Source organism: Epargyreus clarus, unplaced genomic scaffold (genome assembly GCF_041222505.1).
Source record: "Epargyreus clarus isolate Ecla_fem2 unplaced genomic scaffold, WU_Ecla_fem_2.2 ptg000019l, whole genome shotgun sequence".
Taxonomy (NCBI): Eukaryota; Metazoa; Arthropoda; class Insecta; order Lepidoptera; family Hesperiidae; genus Epargyreus; species Epargyreus clarus.
The window spans coordinates 6564007-6577509 of NW_027332227.1; positions in this window are offsets into that span (position 1 = coordinate 6564007).

Consider the following 13503-nt stretch of genomic DNA (forward strand, 5'->3'; position numbering starts at 1 on the left):
ACTTACCCGATCTTCGTTAAAACCTGTTTTAGATCTGTGAGTTTTATGGCCATGTTTTGTTCCTAATTGAGAGTGTTAGAAAATAACTAGCTGACCCGGCAAACGTTGTGTTGCCATATAAATAAAAAAAAAAATAGGGTTGTACTACCCCTAACATTTAGGGGGATGAAAAATAGATGTTGGCCGATTCTCATAGATACCGGATAAGCACAAAAAATTTCATCAAAATCGGTCAAGCCGTTTCGGAGGAGTATGGCAACGAAAACTGTGACACGAGAATTTTATATATTAGATGGGTATGGATGAGGATCCTCCGGTTGAATATAAATATATACTTTCAGGGCTGTGAAAAGCTTAGCTGCTTAGCTTAGCTTCAAGGTGGTAAGGGAAACATACTTTTCCGAGGCGTTCCAGGTTAGTCCTCAGGGGTAGCGGTGCATCTGGGACCGACCTCAGGCAGGAATATAATCCTATCTGGGGTTGATGGAGTTGTCCATGGTCGTCTACTACTCCTATATTATTAGAAAAAAAACCTTATGATAAGACATTTCCTGACAAATTGACTGATACATCATCGCGAAACCTCAAGAACCAAAGATAGAAGCGTGAAGTTTAGATAATTGGTTCCTTTTATGACGTTGGCACTCAAGCAGTGATAGTGATAGTGGTTAAGAAACGCGGCCTCTCGATCGAGGGGTCCGAGGTTCAAATCCCAGGCACGCACCTCTGATTTTCAAATTTATGTGCGTATTAGAAATTAATTATCACTTGCTTAAACGGTGAAGGAAAACATCGTGAGGAAACCTGCATACCTGAGAGATTTATAAAAAAAAAAAAAAACTCAACGGTATGTGAAGTCTACCAATACGCACTTGGCCAGCGCGGTGGACAATGGCCTAATCCTTTTCATTCTGAGAGGAGACCCGTGCCCAGCAGTGGGACAGTAATGGGTTGATGATGATGATGATGATGACGTTGGCACTCACTATAAATGTATTTTTGATACGTTAAGGGGGATGTTAAAGGTTTGGAAGTACTGACTATAAGATGATTTCTTTGCAAAAAAAGTAATAATATTAAGACTCTCCTAAATGGTTAGGCTTTAGTAATAGAGGATTAGTCTTGGTACCTACCTATATAAGGTGTATGACGTAATATGGAGCCTCAAAGGCGGTGAAGTAAATAGAAAATGAACTAGATGTACGGTAGACTAATCTAGCATTAGTACTTATCATTTCTTTCCAAGATTTATACTCGTATTAAGATATAAACGATGATAGCCTAGTGATTAGACGTATTCTCATAATCAGGCCGTCCGAGGTTCGAATCCCAGGCAGGCATCACATTTTCTAAACTTTAAAAACCATTATCACTTAAAACCTACACGTTTATGAGTTCTTAAAATATGTTCCCAAAGGGATGTGAGGTATATATGGGTATAGCGCTTAGTCAACGCGGTGCTCTTCTCACTCTAAGACGAGACCTATGCGTGGGTCAGCAATTGAGTTAATGAGTAATTAGTTTCAAAGTCGTGTATAGGCGTAAAATAAATACACCAAGAATACACATTAGTTATGGGAGCTGGGCGTCAAGGAAATAATTGCAGTCTATTTCGTGAGAACGGTGTAGGGCTGGCGCGATGCATCCTTAACGTGTAGGGCTGTCCCTTACACGTAACTCATTACATAATAATGCAACGTTAAGATTAATTTAAAATAATGCTTTAAGGTAATAGTTTCAAGAATGCCAGCCACACTTGGACTCCTTTATCCGACTCCATGTAGAATGGGAGTCTCCCTGAAGTTAATCACAAAAGCGTTGCTACTGTTGCGATGTAAGACGGTCGCCGAGAGCCGGCAGCCACACCTTTCCACCGTAAAAAGTGTTCCATGTTAGAAATAAGTGTGACAGTGGTACTTACCATCTTTCTTATTATAGCTTTTAACAAAATAAAAAAGTATAATCTACGTACCTAATAAAATGAACACAAGCTACTATTATAAACCTTTTACTCGCTGTAAATAATACACGAACCTAACCATGGGTAACCCAGTTGTTGAAGGGCCAAGCTTTAATTTAAATCCGTACGCCTGTCGATACCACCCAAATTACCACCCCCATTAATTTCCAAAAACAGATAAACCACATATTTATCGCGTTGCCTAAGCAAAATATCACTTCATTTTGAATTATTAATGGGTAATTAATGTCTTACTTCCACAATTTATTAAGGGCATGCCTTTATGGCTAAACCACATTATTATATTCGGGGTTTGTTTTACATGATAAATTAGTCGCTATATGGATAATTTAAAGCGCTTTCTGGAATAGATTTAAAATTTTGCGAACACGAGTTAATTAATGTTGTAATTGATTGGTTTTAGATTTAATTGAAGGTGATAGAACCCTTTGTGGTTCGACTCCAGAGGAAACACGAACGTACTTATTTCTGCCTAAAAACAGCAGCGTTAAGCGCTACTATGTTCTGGTTTGAACGATGTGGCAAGGGAGAATCATTTTACGAGGCGTTTTAACAAAGTCCTGAGAGGTAGCAAGGTATCTTATCTGGGGTTGATTATAGACGTCCAGGACTGGCAGAAACCATTTACGATCAGATACCGTTAGTTAATTTACCAAGTACTCCTATATTATAAAAACCTCTAATGAGTATTCATTTATATTTGGACTTATGTAGAATATTGTTTATGTTCTTACCACTTTGAAACATTTCATAAAGATGGGCAATAAACCAATTAATTTCTAGTATTCTCAAGCCTCTGATTGGGCGTCCAGAAATAAGAGTTTACTCAGTGTCTTCTACAGCTCGTCATGGACTGACTGGACGGATTTCGGCAAACAATCCTTTGGCCTAGTCGTGATTATCCGCTCGTTCTTTATGATCTCCAAAGATTTTTCTTCCTTCATTATCAGATCGTTGAGTTATGCTGCCATAACGTTAGTTATGTAATCCAAAACTACCTACGCGATGTCAAAGTAAATAAATAAATTAGTGACATAGAACGCACTTATCAATTACTTTTATTGTCGTGGTTCCTCTTTCCACGAAGTTTCCTCATTCAGAACGCTATTGGCCGCTATCTGCAGATCGCAGCAATTCCTTCCCACAAATTGGCTATTCATTTCCACATAAGAGTGAGTTATTGAACGAGCCTCCAGAGATAAACATCGCTACGCAATATTAACCTCATTATACGAATTTATTTTTTCGTTTATTTAAAATAAAAATCCTTTGCTAATAAAATCTCTTATGGTCTCAAATGCTTTGTCATCATCATATAACTTAAATTTCTATCTACATTGGTCAGAAGCGTAGCGTGTCGGGGGCAAAAGGGGTGGTTCACCACGGACGTACGGGTTGAGGACGGCAAAATGAAGATTTTTGTGTTAAATCATGTGTATTAAATATAATAAGAGTTTTGGAACTTAATTTGCGCCCTTATTTGGGGCGGAACATGTTTAAAGTGCAGCAAACTTATAAAACGGGAAGACTTATTTTGGACGACTATAATTTTGTGGGGGCGGCAAATTCTACTTCTTGCCCGGGCAGCGCAAACCCACGCTACGCCGCTGTCATTGGAAATATGCAAAGTTGTTTTTTGGTTTTAAAAAACAAAACCCGGGACACTGTATTATCTGTTTACACGAACTTTATAAAGCAGTTTAATTACTTGATGATTGTATATCATTGTTTCATAATAGGTACTCTTATCATTAATTATATGTATTGTTATTATTAATTAATCACAACAAGTCCATATTTTTGAACAAAAACAAGTACTATAAAATTCCATAATTATATTTATTAACCAAACTTTTAAGTAACGTTTATCACTCGTATTCTTCTCAACAATAATTAATACTAATGTAAATAGAAAATGTGTCCGCCATCTTGGGTCATACGCCATATTGGATTTCAAACGACGTGATTAATATAATGAATCATTGTCACCCAAACCCATGGAACAGAAAAAACAAGCAAACCAAACGTTTATGCAAAATTTTAATGCAAATTTATGGCTTAAAATGAACTGGGGGAGGGCGGGTTACTACTATCTCTTAAAACAATATTATTTTAATCATACTTTTACTTTTTTGTAGAAAATTTAACTTTTTAAGCAAAATATGACAATTTCAGTTCGTTTTATACAATGGATAAGCGAAATATGAATAAGGGTTGAAGTTTGTTCAACTGTGTGTGACGGAATATTTTACAGCTTTAAAACTTTCCTGAACTATGATGGTTTTTAAAAGATGGTGGTAGGCCCCCTGGTTTGAAATCCAATTGCATGATGTAACCCTCTGTACAAACGTATCAACAAACTAAGTTAAATAAACTTTGTAATTATATAATTTAAATCAAAACCCAAACCCACATCCATTTTGAATTCATTTTAAATGGAGCTATTAATTCTGTGCAATGTGCATTATATTGCTGGCATCAACAATAAGCTTTGTTTAGGCATACGAGGCTTCACTTGCACCGCTGTTTTGTTCATTATACTTCAACCCTTTTTGCTAAACTATGATTTTATTATTTGAAGAGGTATTTCTTCACATATACACATATAGATCCTAAACCTAAATGCTTCCCAAGGACACTTTGTTCTGTTTTAAATTTAATCAGAAATGAATATAATATTCCTAGTTTTATTACAAGAGAGAGATGTGTCATAGATACCTTCACTGTGTTTTATGAATCAAATAAACTTACAGTCGATCTGACGGTAACTGATCCCTGCGGCCTATGGACATCTATGATCAATTCCAAATATGATTGTATATCTAATTTAGGACCACAGTTGATTTGCTAGCCTTTAAGTCTCATTTGGAATGCCTTAAGCCTCTCTGATTAAACGTACCGGAACGCATTAGCGTTTAACACTGCTGTTATTAGCAGAAATAAGGACAGCGGTGTTTGCTCCAGAGTCGAACTAGAAAGGGTTCTACCATACATTTTGCAAACAAGCAGGTAAAACTGAATAAAAATTATGAAGCTAAACTATGATAGTTTCAAAATAATATAAAATAATTCACATTCGCCAGACAAACCGACCCCGCCGGACGCGTGCTTTGAATATGAATAAGTATTGTGGAGTGAAATGTAAAATGAAAAATGTACAAAGAGTAAAGTTGTAAAAATCATCTCTTTTCCGACTGCAAGATAAGAAATTCTTGATGCGCGTTTTAAGTATTATTCAAAATTAAAGTCTATAGTTCAGTTTTTTTACAAACTATTAAAGGAGCAAACGAGCAATAAGACCACCTGATCCCGCCGCCCATGGATATCTGTGATCAATCCCATAAGATTAAAGACCTACCTAAGGTCAATCACAGATGGGACGTTACCCCTGAGGACTAGGATGGAACGTCTGAGATAAATATTTATCTGAGACTACTTTTACGAGGTTGACCCGTCAAAAAGGAACACAGCAGCACTTAACACTGATGTTATAAGGCAGAAACAGGTGTGACAGTAGTGTCTCTGGAGAACATTTGCTTCTTCGCTGTCAGAGTAAAGGACTTTTTTAAAACCGATCGAAGTGGTAGTGGAGTGATTTCTATATGTTAATAGCAATATTTCATGAGAATACCAACATCATTAAAAAACGAAGCTAAAAAAATATATTAGATGCAGTCTGATCTTGGGCGTTAAGCAGCAAGTAGTTTTCGGAGAGATTTGAATAATTTATACACAAGAATGTCCCTGTTTAAACTTTCAAATGTATTTGATACTTTACAAAATATTTTAGTACGTCGTCCTCGTTGGGTTTACGATTTTACGAGACACGGCCGAGGAGAAAAGTTTTTTTAAAGCAGTATAAATATTTAACAGTTTTCTAAAGTAGGTTCTTACATATTTACAGAACAATATTCTTAAGAAATGAAGACACACTGAGCACCTTCCATTTTCATCTATATTTTATCGAAGTTATTACCTTAAAATAGTTTTATGCAGGTATTACATTAACTACCGTGCCTCAATTGAATTGCACTTTTTAGACTGCAGAGTGATTAAATTTATCGACTTGACAATGACAACCACAAAAGGTACAAAGAGTGGACTAAGAGTTGATTAAGAGAGAAAAACTCCCTAATGGCAGCTTCAACAAAAACCGGTGCCCCCAATTTATGTATAGAGAAGGTGGTAGAACCCTTTGTGGTTCGACTCCGGCGGCACCACCGCCACACCTACTTCTACCTAATAACAGCAGTGTTAGGCGCTGCTGTGTTCCGGTTTGAAGGGTGTGGTAAGGGAGACAGACTTTTCCGAGGCGTTCCAGCTTAGTCCTCAGGGGTAGCGGCGCAACTGTGGCCGACCTCAGGTAGGAATATCAAATTCTATCTGGGGTTGATTACAGATGTCCATGAGCGGCAGTAGCCACTAACCATCAGGTGGACTGAATGCTCGTCTGCTACTCCTATATTAAAAAAAAAATGATACGATGTCGCGACGGTCTTTGACTGTGTGGTTTGTGACTCAAAGTCGTTCAGCAAGCTACGCTCGCTATTTCTCTACGCGACAGAATCCGTAAAGCTTAAATCCGTAAGAGTTAATGTAGAACCGAGCTATATCGACATGAATTTATCATATCAAAATACTGTTTTATTATTTTAATTTTAAAACATTACACTTAAAGCTAATGGAACAATATTGTCGGGTTAAAGTTTAAAATTGTTCTTATCACGTGGGTCCAAGCGTTATGGTAGACAATTACGTTACCTTTTTGAGTATAGCGAAATATTTTACTGCATTTTGCATGCAAAATAGATATCATAAGGAATAATGTGTAAGTGGTAAATGTGAATTCACAGTACAGTTACTGTAAAATCTATAAAAGTTTTTATCTCTAACTGGTAGATAGGTAAACGTTGCTCTGCCATAAAAATCTCGTCATCAGCGCTACTTATCGGGTCCGAAAGTGTTCTGCCACGATCACTAATTATAAATATGAAACATGGATACCCTATGAATATATTCATTGACATTCACAGGGCTTTAATAGCCCCTAAAAGCTCGTGTAAGCTCGTCGTCGTTCACCTCGTTCCTGGGAATTGTTTAAGCTTCAATATTCGTAGAACAAAAATACTGAAATAAAATTTAATATTGGTACATCTAGTCCAAAACAGCCCTACACATATTTTTGCAAAAGTAATCGCCTGTTTATTATGTGTTTATGACCAAAATCTTGTAGGTATAAGTAACACCAGTGCTAATTAGATTTTATGCCGGGTATCCCTGTTTGTCCCTGTTGTACCAGGACCAGAATAGGGCTACGGTATCCCCTACTGGTCGTAAGAGGCAACTAAAAGAGGCTTCCGGGGTTGCGCGGGCGGCAAGATTGGGAGCTCAAACCGTCCCGCAAGCGACCCCGGAAAGGACAGCGGTTTGTGTGGTCGCATATCGCAGTAATCACCAGGGGATGTGAGAGGAGCGTAAATTGCTCCCCCAGGATAGAGCCTGATAGAAGGTCATCGCGTTAGGAGGACTCCAGTTGTGTTCCGTTGGAGGAACCAGAGTTCTCCACCAAACACCGAGGACGGCGACCGGGGGGGTTTTAATGCGGTAAAATTCCCACATAACCCGGCGTCACCATGGCGTCGGATACCTTCTGAAGGTTTTCCCCTCTAAAGGTAAAAAAGGTATCTAAACTGTTATTATAATCATAGAGTGAATATAATGTTTTAATCGGATTGCATGCTTGTATTCTGAAGACCTTTTAGGCCGATACGCATGAAACAGATGCGGTGCCGTACCACCAAAATTGGCGATTTCAACCGTTGCAACGTAAGAATTTGCGACTTACTTTTTTCAAGAATTCCCTGATTTGCGACAATATTGGCACAACTCGAAAAAGTTTAGTTACGAGTAAATGTGTTTGTTATTTAAGTAATCCCAACGAGACTAAATAATAGTTATATAACTGTTAGTTTTATTAACGTCATTATTTTTCTTCCTATTGTTCCTTTTAATTTAACTTTATTATTTGTTTTCTTAACGTGAACTTATTTTTAATTCTTTGATTCAATTTGTTCACTTGGTTCATCGTAATCACTCTAAACTTGACAATAAACAAAGAATTGTATCCTACTCCAATAAAAGAACATATAATTCCGCCACTAGCAACAGTTCCGTGTAAAAATGTTCGAATGATAGGAAAGCGTAATTCTACAGGTTAATTAAGAGCACTCCTTGAGTTTGAATGAGCTGTAAAAACTGCACTCTACTCCAAATTGGATTACGGCGCCGTGACTGCCGCAGGGCGATAATTGAATAGGTATGCATTCGTGCTCACCCCTCTAGTACCTTTTCTACCTACTTTGTTATTTTGAATCACAGTAGCGAATAAATTATCATCGTGGGAATTGTTGTGATTGTAAAAATCGAAAAATGTTAGGGACAGGAACCTGCAATAAGAAAACTTATCAAGTTAGGGAATTGCTTCGCCCTGAACGCCCGTTATGATAAATAATCAATCTACCCAATATTTTTCAAACCAAAGTTTTGACATCGAAACATTTGATAATTACTTCTCTAATAGTGCACGTAAATTATCGTCCAAACGTTACCACTACGGTGCTGTGTGGTACCTTGACTTGATAAAATAATTGGCCGAGTGCAAGTAGAACTCGCACCCGGAGGGTTCCGTACCACCATTTTTTAGTATTTGTTATTATAGCAGCCTTTGAAGTATATGCATTGTGAAACTTTGAACTGTCTACCCATTACGGTTTTTTAGGTAAAGCGAAAGATGTCGAAAAATAGCTGTTTCTTCTATGGCGACCGCTATTTATTTTCAACTTCTTAGTATTTGTTGTTATAGTGGCCACCATTGTATATTATCTGTAAAATTTCACAGACACAGCGGAGGCTTAATAATAGGGTTCTGTTTTTAACCGTTGGGTACGCAACCCTAAAAATAGGTTTTTTGTGTAAATTACTGCCACCAATACAGAAGTACCTAAGCAGTTCACGTCGTATACTTCATGCAACCCTGTCCGTCCTTTATATGATACGAGAACATTATGGTACATAAACATAACAATAACATTTAACCTTATGGAACCTTGTAATTAGAGCGGAGTTACCTACACCTCTGAAATTATAATTGTAATTACACGGTCATTAGGAAAACCGGTTAGTTCTTACTTGATACTACATCTCCGGATCATATGCGAAGGTAAATAGTCAATAAAATTTACCTGAGATAAAATTGCGGTGATAAGAATGGGTTGCCTCTAGAATGAAAGCAATTCCCGAAACGGCTTAAACAAATTATTTTGAAGTGCTGTGCCAGCGATTTTGTACGCGTTAATAATAATATTTTATCATACAAACTTTAAACCTATTTTAAACCCCTTAGGGGTGATTTATTTAAGACGGTGAAATAGGTGTTTCTTTATTCGAACGAGAAATGCTAATACCAGTTTAAAAGTTTCAAGCTTCCTTCAAAATTGGCGGATTGTCAAACACTTTCAATATCTATTACTATATTTATGTACCCCTTTAAGGGTGAAATATCAAAAAATCCTTTTTTGTGAGAGCTTACATCGTGAGAGGAACCTTTTGTCCAAATTTCTCGCTTTATAATAGTTAAGTTTATCAGTAGTTTGTTTTGCTATAATCAATTAGTCAGTCAATCCACAAGTATTCTTATAAATGTAGATTTAACACCCCGCGAAGTTTCGTCGAAAAACGACGTAAATTTGAGAATACGGTCCGTTCTATTAGATACCCCTAATTAGGCTCTGGACTGAATAAATATTCAACCCAGGATATTATTATCATAGCGAGATTACTGCTCCTATTTGCACGAATTACAGAAATTGCCCACATTTTATATGAATTTTAGTTTTAATGAATAATTTTTAGTAAACATTGTTCAGAGGGTCAATACATTATTCATGCTTTAAACTTTTGCGATAGTTAATCATGTAAATTTTTGAACAGTTATTTTATTTCGTCCCTTTTCTCGAATCAGAATATTAATAATTTGCAATCTATTACTTAAGCGATTCTTGTAGAAGTCTCACTCAAGCACGATGTGTATTTTTTACCATATATCAATAGGCAATCTGCTATGACCGAATTCCCCTGTTACTATCAAAGTTTGAAGGGTTTAAATTCGGACGCATTACCGCGTTATCTATTTCTGCCTCATCTCAACTCAAGCGTCTATAATCAACCCTAGATAAGATTATAATCCTACCTGAGGTCGGGCATAGATGCGTTGCTACCTCTGAGGACTACCTTTGAAAGACTCAGATAAGTATGTCTCCCTTACAAACATCTCCCCTTAAAACCAAAACACGGCAGCGCCTTACACGTAACCCTTAACCCAAATCAATCAACAAACACACACATTAACCACGCATAATAACGACATACATTACCCACACATTAACCAACAATTTACAAACTAGAAACATTTCACAGATAATTTGAAATTACACAACTACGGCAAATAAATCTGTTTTAGCTACGCCGTATAACTTACAAATTTGACGTTACATTTCATACTGTTCATCGGTCTACAATAACTCATGATATAGCAGACCAGACGACAGACAGGAAATATCCATATTTCCCGTACTTACCTCGTGTATAATGTCAGATATTTCCGTGTATGTCGTACCGACTATTACGTTGCGCCCATCCTAAGTGCATAACTCACGTTTGGGGATTATTGCACGTAATGAATAAGCAGAAATTCATTCATGCCGTGTGCCGTTGCAGGCTTTAGCGGTTATTACCTTTAATATCATTATACACGTTGTTTTTTATAATAATAATATGTTTACAAGGGTGTATTTAACTTGCATCGGTAATTCGTTAGTATGTGCGGGTCAGATCTTGCAACTGAATTTTAAAACACTTAACCCTTAACCTTGAGCTAAAATATTTTCATACACGTTTTAATTTGGATGGCAATACATTACTTAGATATTCTCAATTCTACTTACTTTGAATGATATTTCCGTAGCAAATATTACGTTGCGCCCATCCGAAATACATAACTCACATTTGGGGATTATTGCACGTGTAATGAATAAGCAGAAATTCATTCATTACATGTGCCATTGCAGGCTTTAGCGGTTATTCCCCTTAATATGATTATGCCCATCATTTACATTACATTACTTGGAACTGTAACTTTTAAACGTACGTTGTAACGTTAACCTCAACCGATGAGCTGAAACGTTTGTTATTACTCGTACGCTAACTATAATATTTTCCGAGCGTATATACTCGTATGTACGAGTATCTCATTTTTTAGCACACCGTACTGCCCAGACAGCTGGACGGATTTTAACATATGAGGTATCGTTGGATTCGTCTAAATTATAAGAGTCACATTCTGCTATATTAGTTGCCTTTTCAGTTAGTTGTCAGTAGTTGTTTTTTATAATAGTCATATTATTTTAAAACTCGTTTTAATATTAATTAATATAGCTATTATTTTCATAAGTTCAATTTCATTCCGTTTATAACGAATACATCGTACAGCAGGACATTTAACTATATCATCGAATACGTGTTCCATATCGGCGGTATCCATTACAGACACTCTGCGGACATAACCTAATATTCCGTTTGCTTTCACACCGAGCCGGTAGTCGCTTATCCTTTTATTTACGTGAAGCGATTCCGAAGATATTGGAGATTGGAAGTCTGGAAAGCTTTTAGTAATGTATTCACGTACTTAGTGCAACGTTATCGAATGCAAAATATTTTTCATATTCGTCTAGTACTAATATATATTTTTAACTGACTGCGGACGGTAATGTGTGTCGAGCAAATGTATGTAAGTTTCGTTCTTTGGTACGCCGTACAACACAAACGGCTTTACGGATTTTAACATATTTTGAGGTGTTGTAAGTTGGTGTCGAGTTTTTATTTTTTAATAAAATTATAATTAATATTATATCTATGCATTATATTGAGGTCGTTTTCCTTTCGTATACATCATACAATAATTTGTACAGTTAACTATATCATCGAATACGTGCTCAATATCGGCGGTATCCATTAGAGACACTCTACAGACATAACCTAATATTCCGTTTGCTTTCACACCGAGCCGGTAGTCGCTTATCCTTTTATTTACGTGAAGCGATTCCGAAGATATTGAAGATCGGAAGTCGGGAAAGCTTTTAGTAATGTATTCACGTACTTAGTTATCAACAACGCAAAGTTATCGAATGTAAAATATTTTTCATATTATTATAGCACTAATATTTTTGAAGCCTTTTTAATATATAAATGTAAACTGAAATATTAAACATAATTAATTGTAATTCCCGCCCAAACTATAATTAATCTTAAATCGGATTACCTACGTCTTAACTAAGGTCGATCCACTAGAGAAATATTACGAGAATAAAAATAAAAATCGTGACTGTTTAAAAATATATCCCACAATTATTACACCCACAATTAAGATGAATTCAATGACACCTTCAAATGCGTCAAGCTGGGATGTAGTGTGTCAAAAAATGAGACATACGTACCAATAAATGCTTAAGATATAATAGGCAGTGATAGCCCTGTGGTTAAGAAACTCGGCCTCTCGAACGGTCCGAGGTTCAAATCCCAGGCACGCCTCTGGCCTCTGATTTTTCGAAATTATGTGTGTATTAGAAACTAATTATCAGTTGCTAAAAAGGCGAAGGAAAACATCGTGAGGAAATCTACATACCTGGGAGATTTATATAAAAAAAATCTTAAAGGAATGTGAAGTCTACCAATACACACTTGGCCAGCGCGGTGGACTATGGCCTTATCCTTCTCATTACGAGAGGAGACCCGTGCCCAGCAGTGGGACAGTAATGGGTTGTTGATGATGATGATAATGATGAAGTGCTTAAAAATCATTACCCTCCGCCGTCAATCGGCAGACAATGCGCGACCGTTGTCGACATACTGTCGCTAGTGTACCAGCTTCCTTAGAATGATATTACAAGAAATTTCAAGGTAGACTTAACCTTTTCATCAAAATAATTAATATTTCGCCGGCAAAAGAAATTCCTTAGCGGAGAACTCGTAAAATCGCCCGACTCGGGTACGTACTGAAATATTTTGCAAAGTTTTAAAAACACCTGAAAGATTCAAAAGGGACATTCATGGATATAAATTATTCAGGGACTATTCCGTTGGTATATTTAAAGGAGCGTTGAATAATTTCGTGCGGTTTATAAAATAAATTGTAAAATAAATACATAAGTTAGAAGACATCTTTATTTGGTTTAAAACGCTTAGGTTACGGCGCCAACAATAAACCGATTTTTCTTGGAATCGTCGAGTTATTTTTTTTATGTTACACTTCATATTTCTGATACATCTGGTGTATGTGCTGCTTTGTTCTAATTCTATAAAACGTTAATAGCCTAATGGTTTCAAATTCGACCTCTCACGCTGGGGTTCGAGGTACGAACACGTACAAGTTATGTATTATGTTGTATGTTCTAAGCGACCCTATTTAT